We start from the raw sequence: 14,953 nt of genomic DNA, 5'->3' as shown, positions 1-14,953 counted from the left end.
GTTCAGGGCAGGGGGGAGAGGTGAGTGGGGCATCTTCTTATGTTTTTAACATTCATGGCCTGTTTCCTGTTGTGAAGTATTTTCCTTATCAGTGGTAGTGGAAGATCTGCAAATGAGCAGTGATTTCCTGCCTTTGAGAAATGCAAGCAGGTCCATCTTTTCATAAAAATAACAGGGTGTCAGAAAGAACCTAGTCCCCTTGTAGTTACAGCCATGAAGTAATTGGAAAGGAAATAGCAGGGTTAAAATCAGTCAACTTACTTTTGGAATTTCACAGCAGAGCTTCATTGTGATATGTGAATGCTGATGCTTTGAAAGCACTAGTTTGAGAGACACTGAGTTTAGCTGGAGTGCTTTTAGCATTTGGCATCTTGACCTACTCTGGCATTCTTTCCTATTTAACCCAGAGGAGTTTGACTCTGATCTTTTAGTGTTAACATCTTCAAGCACTAACAGCAGTAGATACTCCAGTCCAGACTTTGGTGACCAAAGTGGATATCTCATCGTTTCCTTTTGCAGAAGAATAGACGTGGATAATATTGCTTTGGCTTTAAGCAAAGTGCAGGCTTGTATGATGCTAACTCATAAAAAACCATTTCATAGAGTGTTCATAGTGATTATTAACTTTTTAATAATAACATCAGGGCTATGACGATAAAGTAGAGATAGGGCTTCATTGACAGTGTTTTTTGTTTTTATTACTTAACAGAATATGTTACTGTCTTTACCTTGTAATGGAATACAGACATGCTCCATGTGACTTTTCATTTTTCTTCTCCTGTAGATTGGAACTTGCTTTGCTTCAGTGTCGTCATTTCTAAGTATCGCCCAAGGTATGATCTTTCAAGTTTTGTCACTTTTCTATTGCTGTATGATTAGGTTTTATTTTCCATGCTACAAAATTTGAGCCTAAAGAATTACAGATGAAGATCCCAGAAAAATGTATGGTGGGGGTGGAGGGAGGAAGAGGAACAGGGTTCTGTTCCCTCTAAGAGGGATTCCCAGATGTTGACTACAACTCCCAGAACCCCTGCTGCAGTGGCTTTTGTTTGGGGATTATGGGAGTTGTAGTCAACAACATCTGGGAATCCCTCTTGGAGGGAACACTGGAACAGGGCAAAGAAAAGATTTTCAATTTGTCCTTCCTCTCCCTGTGTTGGGTTCCAGCTGCACAATGACATGTGGATCAACAGTGAAGGATGAGCTCTAAAATCTAAAATTTTAACATGCTTTCTGAATCACGGCTTGATCAAAAAATTTACGTTAGACTGAAAAAATTACCTCAGCAATTTAGGCAAATTAGGACTAATGGTAGAAATGGGGTCAGAATGTGCAGGAACAAAAATAATATATTAAACTGTGACTGCATCCAGCTGTAATGGCAAATGGTGCTGTTTATGAGCACAAGCTGCCTCAGGCATAGCGATGTGCTTTTCCCTCTGTGCTTGAGAGGAGATAAGAAGCTTCCCCTCTCAAATCAGTTGCAGCTAACCATCCTTTGCCATTTGGTCTGAACTCTGTTGGTAAAGTGTGCTTAGACTGTTCATCCTCTATCCTATGTGGACTGGAAGGTTGTTTAGTATTACTACATTGAATGACAGCTGAAAGAAGCAGCCAAGTGGTTCAGGAAACTTCCTCATCGCGAACCGGACAGTTTTCTGGGGTCTGGAACAATCCAGACTCTTTAGGTATGGCCAGGTTTTGTCATAAAGCTGACGTTACCAAAGGGCTTCACAGGTATGGAACACATGTGTTTGAGTGGTAAAAGGCTTTTGATGCTGAAATGGGCTAAAAATCAAAGTGTATGTAATGGAAGATCCCCTCCAGAGACAGACTGACACCAATTCTTTGCTTTTTCAGAATGTGATGAGACAGCCACACACTGTCTCATTGAGACAGCCACACACTGTGAAATTATTTATGTGAAATACTCACTGAGGCTTGTTGATTCTTTTCCATACATATGAACTACCAGCAAAACCTTTTTCTACATTGTAATGAACACTTGCTAAGGCTGCTGGAGGCCAGATCTAAACTGTGATCTACCAGTTAGTCCACTGGTGTTCTTGATCAGCCCTGTGTTGCAGGATTTGGCTCTGTCTCCCAGACTAGCCTATGCAATCTAAAGTATAATATGCTACTGGGACGGGGATGTAATTCTTTCTGTCCCAGATGAAGTTGAGGTTAGATGTGGGGGAGATAGAAATGCAAGCACACCCCTTTACCACCATACCTAGTTTGACCCTTGGTAAGCCTTCAAACTCATTAATGGCAGGAGTATAGTCTAGGACTCAGCCTGTTGTGATCTACACATAAGGGGCAAAAGAGATGTTCAACTAGACCTCCCACAGTAGTGGTGTCAACAAGCTAATTGTAATGGCTCCAGCTGACATTGTTTGGTTCTGGGTTAGATAGAGGTCAGCTTTCTTTATACTGTTGCTTTCTTGATGACCTGGAACTGACCTTGATACAACATGACCATTACAATGAGAAGACATGGGATGGTGTGGGAAATCTTGCTGAGCACCAATACCAGCACAGATTTTGTTGGGCTGCCATCGCTAGTGTGAAAGTGCTATTAGGCATGCCCTCAGGTTAACTCTCTATTTGGTACATTAGCTTGCAGCATTTCGTTTGTTTCTGTTTGTGGCTGACTGCCGCTTGTATCCAGTTCTTTCCCAGGTTCCTATATCAAGCATTCACACCTGTCTGTGTTGTCCTTAGATGGGCACAGTTGCGGTTTCTGAGGTCTGTTACTGCTTCCTTCTCTTCTTAATACATTCTCTGAGAGGACGTGCACCTCCCTCTCTTGTGTGTTTTTCACTGGGGAGGCTCTTGTCACTGAATTTATGCAGTTTTGCCCAGTAAGATAAAGGAAAAAGAAAAATGCCATCAACAAATATCACTTTTGGAGATTGGGCTAGGTTGAGTCTGATGTCACATTTTAGTCTAGGTGCCTTTTGTTACTGTTGAAATTGCTGGAACAAATCTTAGTTTGGTAATGTACTATATTATGCATATACAGATTCCATTGTTGGCACAGTTGAGACAATTTATAGGTGCCCCAAATTGCCGTAGACTCACAGCCAGTAAACACAAAGGAGCAGCTTGTAACTGTGATTAATGGGAAGAATGAAGAAAGTAAGAGACATTTGTTCGGGGGCAACAGTATCCCTTTGTAGAGAGAACTGTAAAGGTATACAAATTGAATTTTTTGCTGTAAAACTTGGTACAATAAGAATCTGTGCTTTCTTAAATAAAAATTCTAATCCTCATGAGTGCACAGAAAAACTTGACCACGTGTGGTCAGTGTCTGATGAAGGAAACTTTGACAGCGGACAGTGTTTCTCCCTCGTCCTTGCTCACCACCCCACCCCCAAATCCCCCTTCTCCAACTCCAAGCAGAAGCAGCCCACAATTGTCTCTCCTCTCCTCTCTGCTCACCCTACTATATCACCTTCATCCCCCCTGGGTGAGGGCAAGCCATGCTTCGTCAGCAAATGAAGTTCGGAATAAGATGGGAGAAGGAAACTCCGTGTTTAGAGCAAAAGGAGCATGCAGGGTACTGAACTCTGGGGCCATTCACAGGACCTACCAGGCAGGCGGGGTGAAGGCTCCCCAAACCTCCCCCTGCCAACGATCCTTCATTGCTCGGTGGGAGTGCTCTCTGTGCTCCCACACAATCAGGCCTGCTCCATGCAACACAGAGCAGGGCAGGTTGATCTGAAGCCTGGACTTGTCCTGGCCTCCGTGAAGCCCACAGTGCAGCGTGTGACATTCCTGCTGCCTTGGGGGATCCCCCCTTCTGTGTGCACCCGGGCTGGAAGCAGCCCATGCTTGCATATGAGCAGGTAGCTGAGGGTAAAGGAACACTCGCTCCCTTAACGTTGGGTAACAGCCGGACTTAAAAGCTGGGCTAGGTGGTGCTGGCCTGCCGGGATCAGGCTCAATCCCGGCAGTTCTCACATACAGCCGAACCCAGGCTGGGCATCCCTAGCCTGGGTCAGGTTGCATGTGAGAACAGCCTCATTCCCTGTGGCTTACTTCCCGACATCTTCTCTGCAAGTCTCACTCCCCCCACCATACCCCCAGCTGGGCTTCAAGACTGGAAGTAGTGCATAGCCTGTTATTTGGATTAGGCAATTAACTTTGGTGTGGAAAGAGAATAATGGAGTTGGAAGGGACCTTGGAGGTATTCTAGTCCAACCCTCTGCTCGGTGCAGGAATCTGCTACAGCAAAATAGGGATGCTCCCGTGCACTTTATTTTCGTTTGTAAAAAGTTGGAAAGCAAAGATTTCATTCTGTACACAGTGGACAGCAGGAAATATGAGTCAAGAGATTTTCTCACCTTAGTGTTTTCGGGAGTTCATATTCTGAGCAAATTGAATCTCGAGTAAACAACACTTATGCCAAATTACCAAGCATTCTTGATAGCAGGACTTGACAGCAGGATCATGCGAACTGCAATAGTGAGTGCTGTTTGTGAGAAGGGGGGCACCCTGGTCCTAGGCAAAACCACTTACACAGGGGAGTTCCTTGCTCTCTTTCAGCAGAAAAAAAATAACTGCATGGCACCCTACCTCTCCTGTATAATCTTGGAACAGAGCAGGAACTGCATACATTTGATTCTGTTGGGGTTAGACCAGGAGGGCATGCTCATTGGAGAGGAGAGCTGGTTTTGTGGTAGCAAGCATGATGTGTCCCCTTAGCTAAGCAGGGTCTACCCTGGTTGCATATGAAAGGGAGACTAGAAGTGTGAGTACTATAAGATATTCCCCTCAGGGGATGGAGCCGCTCTGGGAAGAAAAGAAGGTTCCAAGTTCCCTCCCTGGCTTCTCCAAGATAGGGCTTAGAGAGATTCCTGCCTGCAACCTTAGAGAAGCCTCTGCCATTCTGTGAAGACAATACTGAGCTAGATAGACCAATGGTCTGACTCAGTATGTGGCAGTTTCCTATGTTCCTATGTTCCCTATTAGCACTGTGGTATTTGGCCACAGTGGCTCTTGAATCTTTGGTATGTTAGGCAGGGATTCAGCTTGCATGCCACTACCAGCTCTTCTGGCCAAGGAGGGTACTTCTGAGTAACTACCTCTTCCCACAAAGAAGTCCCTTGAATAGCAAGAAGGTAAAACAGGTCATATGACAAGGCCTCACTCCGATAAAAGGGTTTGTTTTCTGGTGTAAGCCACAAGACTCTCCTTACTGCCATTCCCAACAGATTTGCCTTGCCTCACCCTGCCTCGCCTTGCCTTTCCCTTTTCTCTCAGGACCTTTCCACCTGATTTTGTAGGAACTGGAAAACTGCCTGCACAATAGCACTCTGGTTCAGTATAATTTTTAAAAAAAGGGATGGAAGGAATGTTTGTTAGGATGGAACTGTATGTTCAAAGACAAACACAAAGCCCCAACCCCCATGTATGCCTTTTAACATTAATATGTGGCAGCAATTGTGGGGAAGAACTGGCAGGCAGGGGTGGAGGAATTTCTCCCATCCAGTGAATCTTCTGTTCAAATGTCCACAGGTTGTTTTTATCCCTTGTTTGGAACCCCTCTGAGATCCGAAGTAAGCCCAGCTGTAGGAAAAGGCCTCAAAATTATCTTCAGGGGAGAATTGGATAGTATGGGCAGGGTTGACCTTGCCTGCTATTCACTGCCATGTTTGCATTATCTCCTCAAGTCTGGATTGGGGAACAGGAACACACATTTGCTGAGGTAGCATGTAGTTCTGCCCTCAAATCCCCTGGTGATCCTATAGGAAACATCTTTCATGCTGGGTGTTGTGAAAAATTCATTCTGTATTTAGGTGATATCAGTGATGTCACTTAAGTAGATTTCTGTATTGTGGGAACTGCCATGATCATTAGCTGGGAACAGAAGAATATTAGACTTCGTTTATTAGGTGTCAGTTTTATATGGTGTTTTGAATGGATTCTCAAAAACAGAGAGAAGATTAGTTTTATTACTTGTTCAGTTCCTATTAATCTAAACTAGACATGTGAAATTAATCCACTGTGTGCTACAAGCTACCACTACCCCACAAACATAGTTCATAGAGGAAACTAGCCTATGAGGCAATTCTCACTTGCAGTGGAAACTGGGCCAAGGGAGCCCAGCCTGGTTTCCACTGTGCATGGGAGCTGTACGGCTCCTGGTGGCAAGCTCGTTTAATCCTCCCCCACAACGAGGTTAGTGGAACGAGTGCTCCGCTAACTCCGTTTTCCTGGTCATGCCACACTACAGCGACTCACGAGTAGCCCCCTGACTGGGAGGCTACAACAAGCCTCCCAGCATGGGGGGGGCACTCCAGAATGCCCTGCACACTTGTGCGGGACATGCTGGGACTTCTGGGGACCAGGGGACCCCTGCCCCCTGCCACCCCAACTGGGTCTGTGATGGAGCCGGTAATCATATGGGTGGTCTGGCTGCTTGTGTGCATGGAGAGTGGGTCAAGCCCACGCTCCCCACTAAAGCCGTTCTGGCGCTTCACATTGCTTCTGTGAAGCACCTCTATATATACCTACTGAACATGGCAAGACTTATTCTATTGCTCACTTTGACAGCACACCAAACCATAGCTAAGTAACCATGGTTTGTGACTGGCCAGAAAATAAGAATACCTAGTTTAAAATTAGTTTGCAAAGCTTGATTTGGTTTGTCTTCATTTAGCATGATGTCTGAATTAACAAACCAGTTATGGCTATTGCTCTGCTTCTGGAGACCACTACATTGAATGCCTGGAGAGCTGAGCAGATGCTCATCCTGGTTTGGATTTTAAATTATGGTTAATGCGAATCAGAATGTACCATGATGACTTGAATTGAGCCTTGGGGGGGGGGGAGGTGCACATGTGTGAGTGTTATTTTCATAATGTTTATTCCACCCTATCCACTTAGTGTGAAGGCAGGTAACAAAATGATAGTAATAACTATGTTGGGGTGTGTGTAAGCTCACACTCTTTCTGTTGTTGCTGTTCTTGTTTACAGATGCAATATTTTGCTCATTTTAAAACTGCCTTACAATCCCGATCTCATCAGTCCCAACAAAGCAACCTCCCATGCAGTACAAAGAAGGCTGGTTTTGCCAGATTCCCGTTCTGTGTATTCTGATTCCACCCGTCTTTCATGTTATGCAATTATGACAGCAGCTGTGTGGGCCTTGGCCAGCATAGCTTGGAACATCAACCCACCTAGCAACCCACACACTACATGCACGAGCGTAAGCCTTAAAGTGTTTCTTCTCATAAGAAATAGTTACGTTGAACTGGATGGCATTGGCTAGGAAAGACAGTAATTTACTGGGAAAGCACATGGTTTGCATGCAGAAGCTCCCAGTTTCCATCCCTGGCATTTCTAGGTAGGGAAGGGAAGGGAAAGACTGCTTTCTGTGCACAGAGCCCTGTGGTTTTCTTTGAATACAGGAGGGGTTTACCATTGCCATCTCCCGCACAGTCTGAGATGATGCCTTTCAGCATCTTCCTATACCGCTGCTTCCTGATATAGGTGTTTCCCATAGTCTGGGAAACATACCAGCGGGGATTCGAACCGGCAACCTCCTGCTTGTTAGTCGAGCATTTCCTTGCTGTGCCACTTAAGGTGCCAGATATATACAGTATTAGGCACAGTCTGGGAAGCACACTGGCAGGTATTCGAACTAACAGCCTCATGCTCCCCAGGCAAGATGCTTTCCCGCTGCATACCTGTAAGTAAACAAAGCAGGCCTGTAAACAGCAAACTCCATACAGGCCTTCCCATCCCCTTCCTGAGCCAGGCTGAACTGCTATATTATTAGGCGCATAATAATAATAAACTATATTATCTATATATATGTTTCTCCTGGGTGTGCCAGGGATAATGCATCCCGGCAGCCCAGCTGATTGGCTGGGCTGTGGAGGCGCCTGATTGCCTGGCGCACCCAGGAGAAAGGACAATTGGCAGGCCCGGCCTGGCTGCGACGGGTGGTGTGAGGGGCAAGGAGGCGAGGCGAGGAGGAGGACCGGCCGACGGGCAAGGAGGCAGCAGTGGTGGCGGGCCCCGATACTGTGGGTGGGGGAAGAGGTGGCCGGCTGCAAAGACTGGCACTCGGCCCGCTGGCAGCGGCGGCACTCCGCCCTGCCGGAGACTGGGCGGGCGGGGCGGGGGGGGGAAGAGAGGTAGCCGGCCCCAAAGAGCAGACAGATGCTCTGTGCGGGGTCGGCTTGTTATTGTAAATGCTACAGATGGAACATGCTCCTAACGACTAATATTGGAAGGGAAGGTGGGGTTGCACACCTTCTGCTGATCATTTCAGTCATCTTAGGAAGTGATTTGGTATTTGAATCAGTATTTATTTGGAACTTTTAGTTTTTTAACTGAAAACTATAATATCGTTTCTAATGGATAGAGGTAAATATTATTATTGTTAATAATTAAAATACAGTGGTTAGCAACCAAATAAAAATAGTTTAACTACACAGTATGAACTACGTTTCAAAAAGCAATTTGTAATCATCGTTCAACTATGTGAAAAAGAGTGTGACTACGTGTTTGATCATTGCCCATCATGCTTCATAGTGGCAGTAATGACATTTTGCTATGTTCTCAGTTTTGTCTCATAGAAAAATGAATTTTATTTAAAAATAGGTGTTTCATAGATGTATGTGTTCACAGCAACGAAACCACAGTAGGATAATAACATAACAGGCAATTGTTTAAATCTCTGCAAGCCATTTGGATTATATGAATTCATTGTGTGACAAGCAGAATGGGGATAGGAGATGATGTAAGGTTCCCGCCATCCTGTGTTTGAGGGCCCAACTCCTTCCCCCTCAAGTCACAACAGGAACTGTTGGCCTTGCAGTTCATATTTTTTCACTAGAGTATTGTTCTATAGTTTTTAAAACTCTCCAGGTTATGAGGCTGTACGTGGTATGTCAGTGGTGTGGCTGCAGAATCCAAATTCTAAAGTCCCCCTCTGTGGTAATTAAGCAAAACTTTTTAAAACAGTGAACTTTCTGACTACTGAGAATCTATCACTAAACATGCCAAAAATTCAGAAGTGCTTAGACAATTCCCTTCCTTTCTACAGCAGCTGTTTCCACTCTGTATTTTAATGAGTGGGCTGAACTTCAGCCATGGGGAAGGATTTCCCCTAATAGCACCCCCCTACTGCTAGTAAAGGACTTTGCTTGCATTTCATGTTCTTTGCTTGTATTATGTGAATGCCTTTAGCTGAATGCTTCCAGAGAAAAGGAAACCTCATGTTCTCCATCAGTTGAATTCTTGATTACAAGCAATGGAGTTTCCCCCTTCGTTTTCCTTGGCTTTTTCATTTTGATGTGTCTTTAGCCCAGCAGAGTGAGTATTTAGAACGTCCCAAAGCTTAAAAGCTTTTTGTCTTGTTCTTCAATGTAAATGAGATCTTTTTGGCATTTGAAAAAGGATCCGATTGGAACTGTTGCTTTATTTGATATATATTTTCTGCGTATTTAATATTCCTCATTGTGAAATCTTTTCCAAGGTCTTCTATAAAACGTAAGTGGCAGAAAATAAATGTTGCTAATTGTGGATCTTCAGCAATATTGTAATAATGATATATGAACACAAAGCTTTAAAACTATATTTAGCCAAAGTTGTCAATATTAATCTTTGGCTCAAATTTGTCTCTGAATTTGATTGTTTTGTGTGCATAATTTTTTGTTGTCTAATCAGATGTGCTCACTTGTAGAAAAAGGTGACCATCCCTGCAATTCTATGCACTCTGCACAAGTAGGAACCATTGAATCTAGTGGGATTTACTTCTGAGTAAACATGCATAGGGCTAGGTGCCCATGTCTTCTGAATTTTTATTAAGCTTCACAAGTTTTAAAATTCCTTTATGTGTTTTCCATGTCCGAACAAAACTGAGAAAATGGTGAAAGTTTGCTTCCCTTTTATGAGTGCTCCAGAGTACTTTAGCTAAACTCAGCAAATAGTAGAATTCTCTGGAGAATACTGAGAAGCAGCCCAGATACGCTAAAGTGAAATCATGTTTTCATTTTGTGTGCATTGTTGGATGAGGACTTTGAAAAGATAACATTCTTTGTGTTTTATATTTTAATAGTTTGAACTGCATTCCTAATATGTTCTCAAAGAGTCTGTTCTGTTTGTTCAAATGACTGAACCTTTTTGTAAGATTACAAAAAAATATTTGCTTAACTGCAGCATGTGGATCATTTGCGGAAGAGAAAGTTGTGTAGGCTTCTGATTTGCAACCCTACTGTACTTGCCCATTTTTAGATAAAAGCTATTGCCTTTGAGAATTATGATATAATGCAGAGAAGCAACACCAGTTTACTGACAGCTATTTGAAAATTACACAGACATTCCTCAGGCATTGCAAAATTGTGCATTTATGGCTACTCCTAACCTTCCAAAACATCCAGACTGTAGATGGTGATAGCAGCAGCAAACTTGGGTAGTGAGTCTGGTGGTGAAGCAAGTCAAGACGATGTACACCATCTCTTAGGGCTGACTTTGGCAATGGGAACTAGAATCTCCTGCCACATCTTTTGTTTGTTTGTTTTTGTTTTTGTTTTTGTTTTTGTTTTTTTCCCAAATTCAATTTTTATTAATTTTAACAGTAGTAATATTATCATTCATTGCAAATACACACAAAAAGGTGGACTTCCCGCACACATCTCTTCGTGAATCATCAACTATAAAATTTACCCTTGCTATAATAATAATTCAAAACATAAATTCAAACCCTTACAAACATAGCTAATCTACCCAACCTGCAGGTTTTTTTTACTAAATTTCAAACCCTGCTGTAAAGTCTCCTGCCACATCTTAGTACCCCTTAATGGTCCAGGGGCCTCCTTTAAATTCCAACTTAGATCTGCTATTCAGAGAAAGACTAGAATGTTCAGAGGGATGAGACACAGCAGTGTTCTCTACTGCTGAAGAGGATGGTAGTTAATGTTGGGAATTCTCTCTGGTAAGAGATACCCTTCTATTACAGCAGAGTGCACTGAGGCACAACACAGCCGAGTCTGCCTAGGCATGTGTGTATGCTGAGAGTAAAAGAAACTTGGAGCCAGTTCATAGTTTCAAATCAATATAAGGAGTCTTTATTGGTGAACTCCATTCTAGATAGGAAAGTGGAGAGATAGGATCTCTAATCTAGCTAGCTAGCTAGCTGGATGCAGAAGGATGGCTTCTGCATCTCTGCACACATGGTGCAGGGAGAGAGGAGCGTGTGTGTTCCAAGAGAGCAGAAGGGAAAGAGGAAATGGCAAGGCAGGCAGGAAGGAAGGAAGTCCCTCAGAGTAGCAATCTATATATCAAAGGGATAGTGTCAGAGAAGTAGAGAAGGAATAACCAATGTCTGTCTTGACCCCTCTAACCCTCTGACTCACTAATCTGTCCCCCTCTCTCATCGAGACATGAGACAGCGCAGAGTCCTTCACTTCCAACAGTTAATAGGATCCTAACAGTCTTGACAGGTATGCTTCTGGCAGGTCCTGGAAGTATAGACATAGTCTATAATGAAGTCCAGAATGTCGGGGGGAAACTAACTGAATTTAAGTATGGATATTTGAGTGCTATCTCTGTTCTGTTCTCACAGTAAACAAGGCAGCATGCTGGATACTGCATTTGAGAGAGACTCTCTGGCACACTTCAGACATCATGTGGAATCACATTTAATCATGGGTTTATGTGACAGTCTTGTGCTTAAGGCTCTCATTCTCTCCCCAGTCCTTCATGTGCAAGGGGAGAAGTTTTAAACTTCTGGTCCTAGTTCAGAACAAACTGGGATTTGCCATAATACCTGCACCCAGCAAATCTCAGCTTGTTCTAACCAGAGTTTATGAACACGCCAGCATACAGCTAGGAGGAATTTGCTAATGGTAAGAGCTGTTAAACAATGGAATAGTTTGCCTCATGCAGTGGTGGGCTCTCCTTCACTAGAGGTTTTCAAACAGGCTTGACATCTATCTGTGAGTCTGTAGCACTTTCCTGCACAGAGTAGGGGGTTAGGATCTTGTACCAGAAGACTCCCAAGGTCCCTTCCAACTCCAAAATTCTGTGATTCCATATGGAACTGGGATTTCAAGATGTGAGCATGTGAGCCTGAGACTTGTAAATGATCCACAAAACAATGATTCCATATTATGTCTGAACTGGGCCTCTAACTGTTTCTGTCTAGATAGATCACAGCCACTATTCTCTCTGGAACGGTCATTTTACCATATTAAACTGCCTTTTCTTGAGAGAAACCATTGGTCCATGAGCCCAATATTGTCTGTTCTGATCTATAGCTGTTATCCAAGGTCTTGGGCAGAGGATTTTTCTACTCCATAATTATATACTGTATGCTTGGGATTGAACCTGTAGTCTTCCTCATATGCAAATCATGACAACTCCCTTGTTTCTTTAGGATATTTGGAATTAGCAAGAAATATTTTAGCAGTTATTAAACCAAATTTCAGAGAAGTGTCATGATGGGAAGCTTGTCGTATTAGCAGCAGTTTTAGCGGTGGAATGATTGTGTGAACACTGGACAATTTGCTGTTGTAGCTGCCCTTTTTGAACAGTTCCTTAATCCTTCTTGGAGTGAGAGCAAAATATTTTTTAAATTGGGATAAAATATTAAAGTACACTCTGGACTAGAGCTTGAATTCCATTACCACTTGCTTCTATATTGCAGCAATACTGAACAGTCTGCACAATTATGCTTTGCCCCAGCTCAGATTTCTCTCAGCCACGTCTGCTATTGATTGAGTGTATTCACATCTGCTGCTTGCGAGTTAATTCATATATTCATTTTAGTTTTGTGAAATGTGGTTTACTGGGCAAGTGATGAGTCAGTCATTGATTGTGAAGGTGTCATTAAATTACTTCTCCACACATCCAGATTGCAGTTCATCACTGCACTGTTTTTCTGATGGCGTGATGAGTTTTTTCTGATGGCATGATGATGGTTTGGGTATGTGGAGGTTATATGCTTTGCTGTGGATTCAACACTTACCTGGTATCCTATATCTCCCACACTAGAGTGTCTCCTTTCTTCTAGAATGGGTGCTTAAAGTACATTTCCATCTAGACACTTCAAACAGATGTGTGCTGTGCATGTGGGAGAGGATGTGTGTGTGTATTTGTGTGTGTGTGTGTGTGTGTGTGTGCTGCATGCGTGGTGTGTGCGTGTGCGTGTGTGTGTGTGTGTGTGTGAGAGAGAGAGAGAGAGAGAGAGATACAGAGACAGTCAGTGGTGGAGTTGTATATGTTGTGTCTTTGAGAGCTACTGCAGCATGTGTGGTGTGTGTGTGAATGAAGTGTTGCTATAGATGTTACGTGGGATGCTCTGTGTGTACTATTTATTCTGTGTATGGGCTATATACAGTATTTGAGTGGGGGTGCTCTGTATGTGATGTGTGCTGTTGCATGTCTGTTGTGTAGTAGAAAGCGGGAAGCTGTGCTCATGGGTGTAGGAGAGAGGAGTGTTGCTGTAAGTGAATCAGAGAGAGGGGGAGGATTCATATGCATAGAATTTAGAGCTGGAGAGGATTGTGGAGGTCTTCTAGTCCAATCTGCTTCCCTATTCCTGACACTTGGCCATCCAGCCTCTGTTTGAAGACTCTAGATGAAGAGAGCCCACCAATGATGACTTCTGTTAATGAAGACTAGGATTGCATTAGCTTTCCTAGAAGCTGCGTCTCATTGCTGTATCATGATCAACTTGTCCAGTAAGACACCTAGGTTGTTACTGCTGTCAAGTCAGGTCTCCCCCACAAATGCACAAATGAAGAAAGGAGGGAATTGCATCTTACTATAGGCAAATTCCCTGATAAAGTAAGATTAAGATAATTTAATCCCCCAAATGTCTGTCCTTCAGTTATAAATATTTTTATTGAACATGACATGTGGAAAATTGCTTCAGGTGAGTGTATTTGTTCATGACAGAATCCCCCACCCTTCTCCTAAGTCTAGGGAGGAGTGGGGTGGTGGTCTGCCTGATCTCACATTGAGGACTGGAGAGCCATCAACAAAAGCTCTTGCTGCTTTTCAAGCCACCCCAAAGTCAGCACAAGTTTGGGTTGGTTCTGTGAACATTCTCCAGGCTTGGGAGAGGAGTGGGCGATTTTGTTGCTCTCATGCTGAGCCTTTCTTTCTGAGGCTCAGTGTGACTAGAACAAGCCTACACCTCCAAGGTCCTTTTTCTGCTTACTGCTAAGTCAGAGTATGTTTACAGGAGGGTAGCAAAAAAAATTTTCATAGCAAGCAAGATTCGGTTTAGAGTGCTTGAGGCACGAGATGCTGGGCTGTGCATTTCAGATTAACCGGTTTCATTTGAATGAAATTAGTCATGTATATGGTATTTGAAGGTATTAATGTTTTATGTATTTTATTGTTGTTGTTGTCTGTTTTTCTTATATTCATGCTGGCCTTGGGCCGAAATAAACAAATACATACATATACCTCCTGCCTAACTTGATGCTTTGGAGCAGGGTGGTCCTCTGAAACACAGCAGACCATTATTGTTAAAACCCTGCCCTTTCCATTAGAGGAGGGGCAACATCGGACAAATAGAAATCTGGGCTGTTTTGTTGACCCTTCATAAGGGCCAAACGACTAGTATTACTTTGAATATTGATATATCACTTTTCAGCAAAAGTTCTCAAAGGAGTGGGCACTTACCTCCCCAAACTATAAAGAGAATGGGTCAGTTTGGATAATAAGTTCCACAGTACTTGAGGGCTCGTTATGGCCATATGTGTTGTCTGAACCAACCCAAGCAGATGCTTTTATGGAGTGCTTCGATTACAATATTGCTGTGATCTAACTACTTATAAAGTTTCGCCTCTTCTTCTTCTTCCCACTTCTTGTTTCCCTTTCATCACATTATTTCTCTTTCATCAAATTCTATCATGTTTTTTATGTTCCTAATTTGACAGAAAACAAAATAATTGATTTCAATGACTCCGAGGTCCAAGAC

General features: G+C 43.2%; 1 protein-coding gene across 16 annotated transcripts in view; it reads left to right on the top strand.

Annotated features, from left to right (window-relative positions):
* Positions 1 to 14,953, top strand: part of SORBS1 (sorbin and SH3 domain containing 1) — a 304,285-nt gene that overhangs the window by 72,421 nt on the left and 216,911 nt on the right. For 14 of the 16 annotated variants that reach the window (XM_053307125.1, XM_053307131.1, XM_053307123.1 and 11 more), the window contains exon 2: positions 785 to 833. The exons of 1 other annotated variant lie outside the window; for it this stretch is intronic. The gene's annotated coding sequence lies outside the window, so the exon portion shown is untranslated. Of the gene's footprint in view, positions 1 to 784; positions 834 to 9,167; positions 9,334 to 14,953 lie in introns of those variants that run through there. One more of the 16 variants, XM_053307081.1, reaches the window with a different exon arrangement.

The sequence above is a fragment of the Hemicordylus capensis genome, chromosome 3, assembly GCF_027244095.1.
Source record: "Hemicordylus capensis ecotype Gifberg chromosome 3, rHemCap1.1.pri, whole genome shotgun sequence".
Lineage (NCBI taxonomy): Eukaryota > Metazoa > Chordata > Lepidosauria > Squamata > Cordylidae > Hemicordylus > Hemicordylus capensis.
Note: the sequence above shows the minus strand (reverse complement) of the source record. Positions and strands in the feature narration are given on the sequence as shown.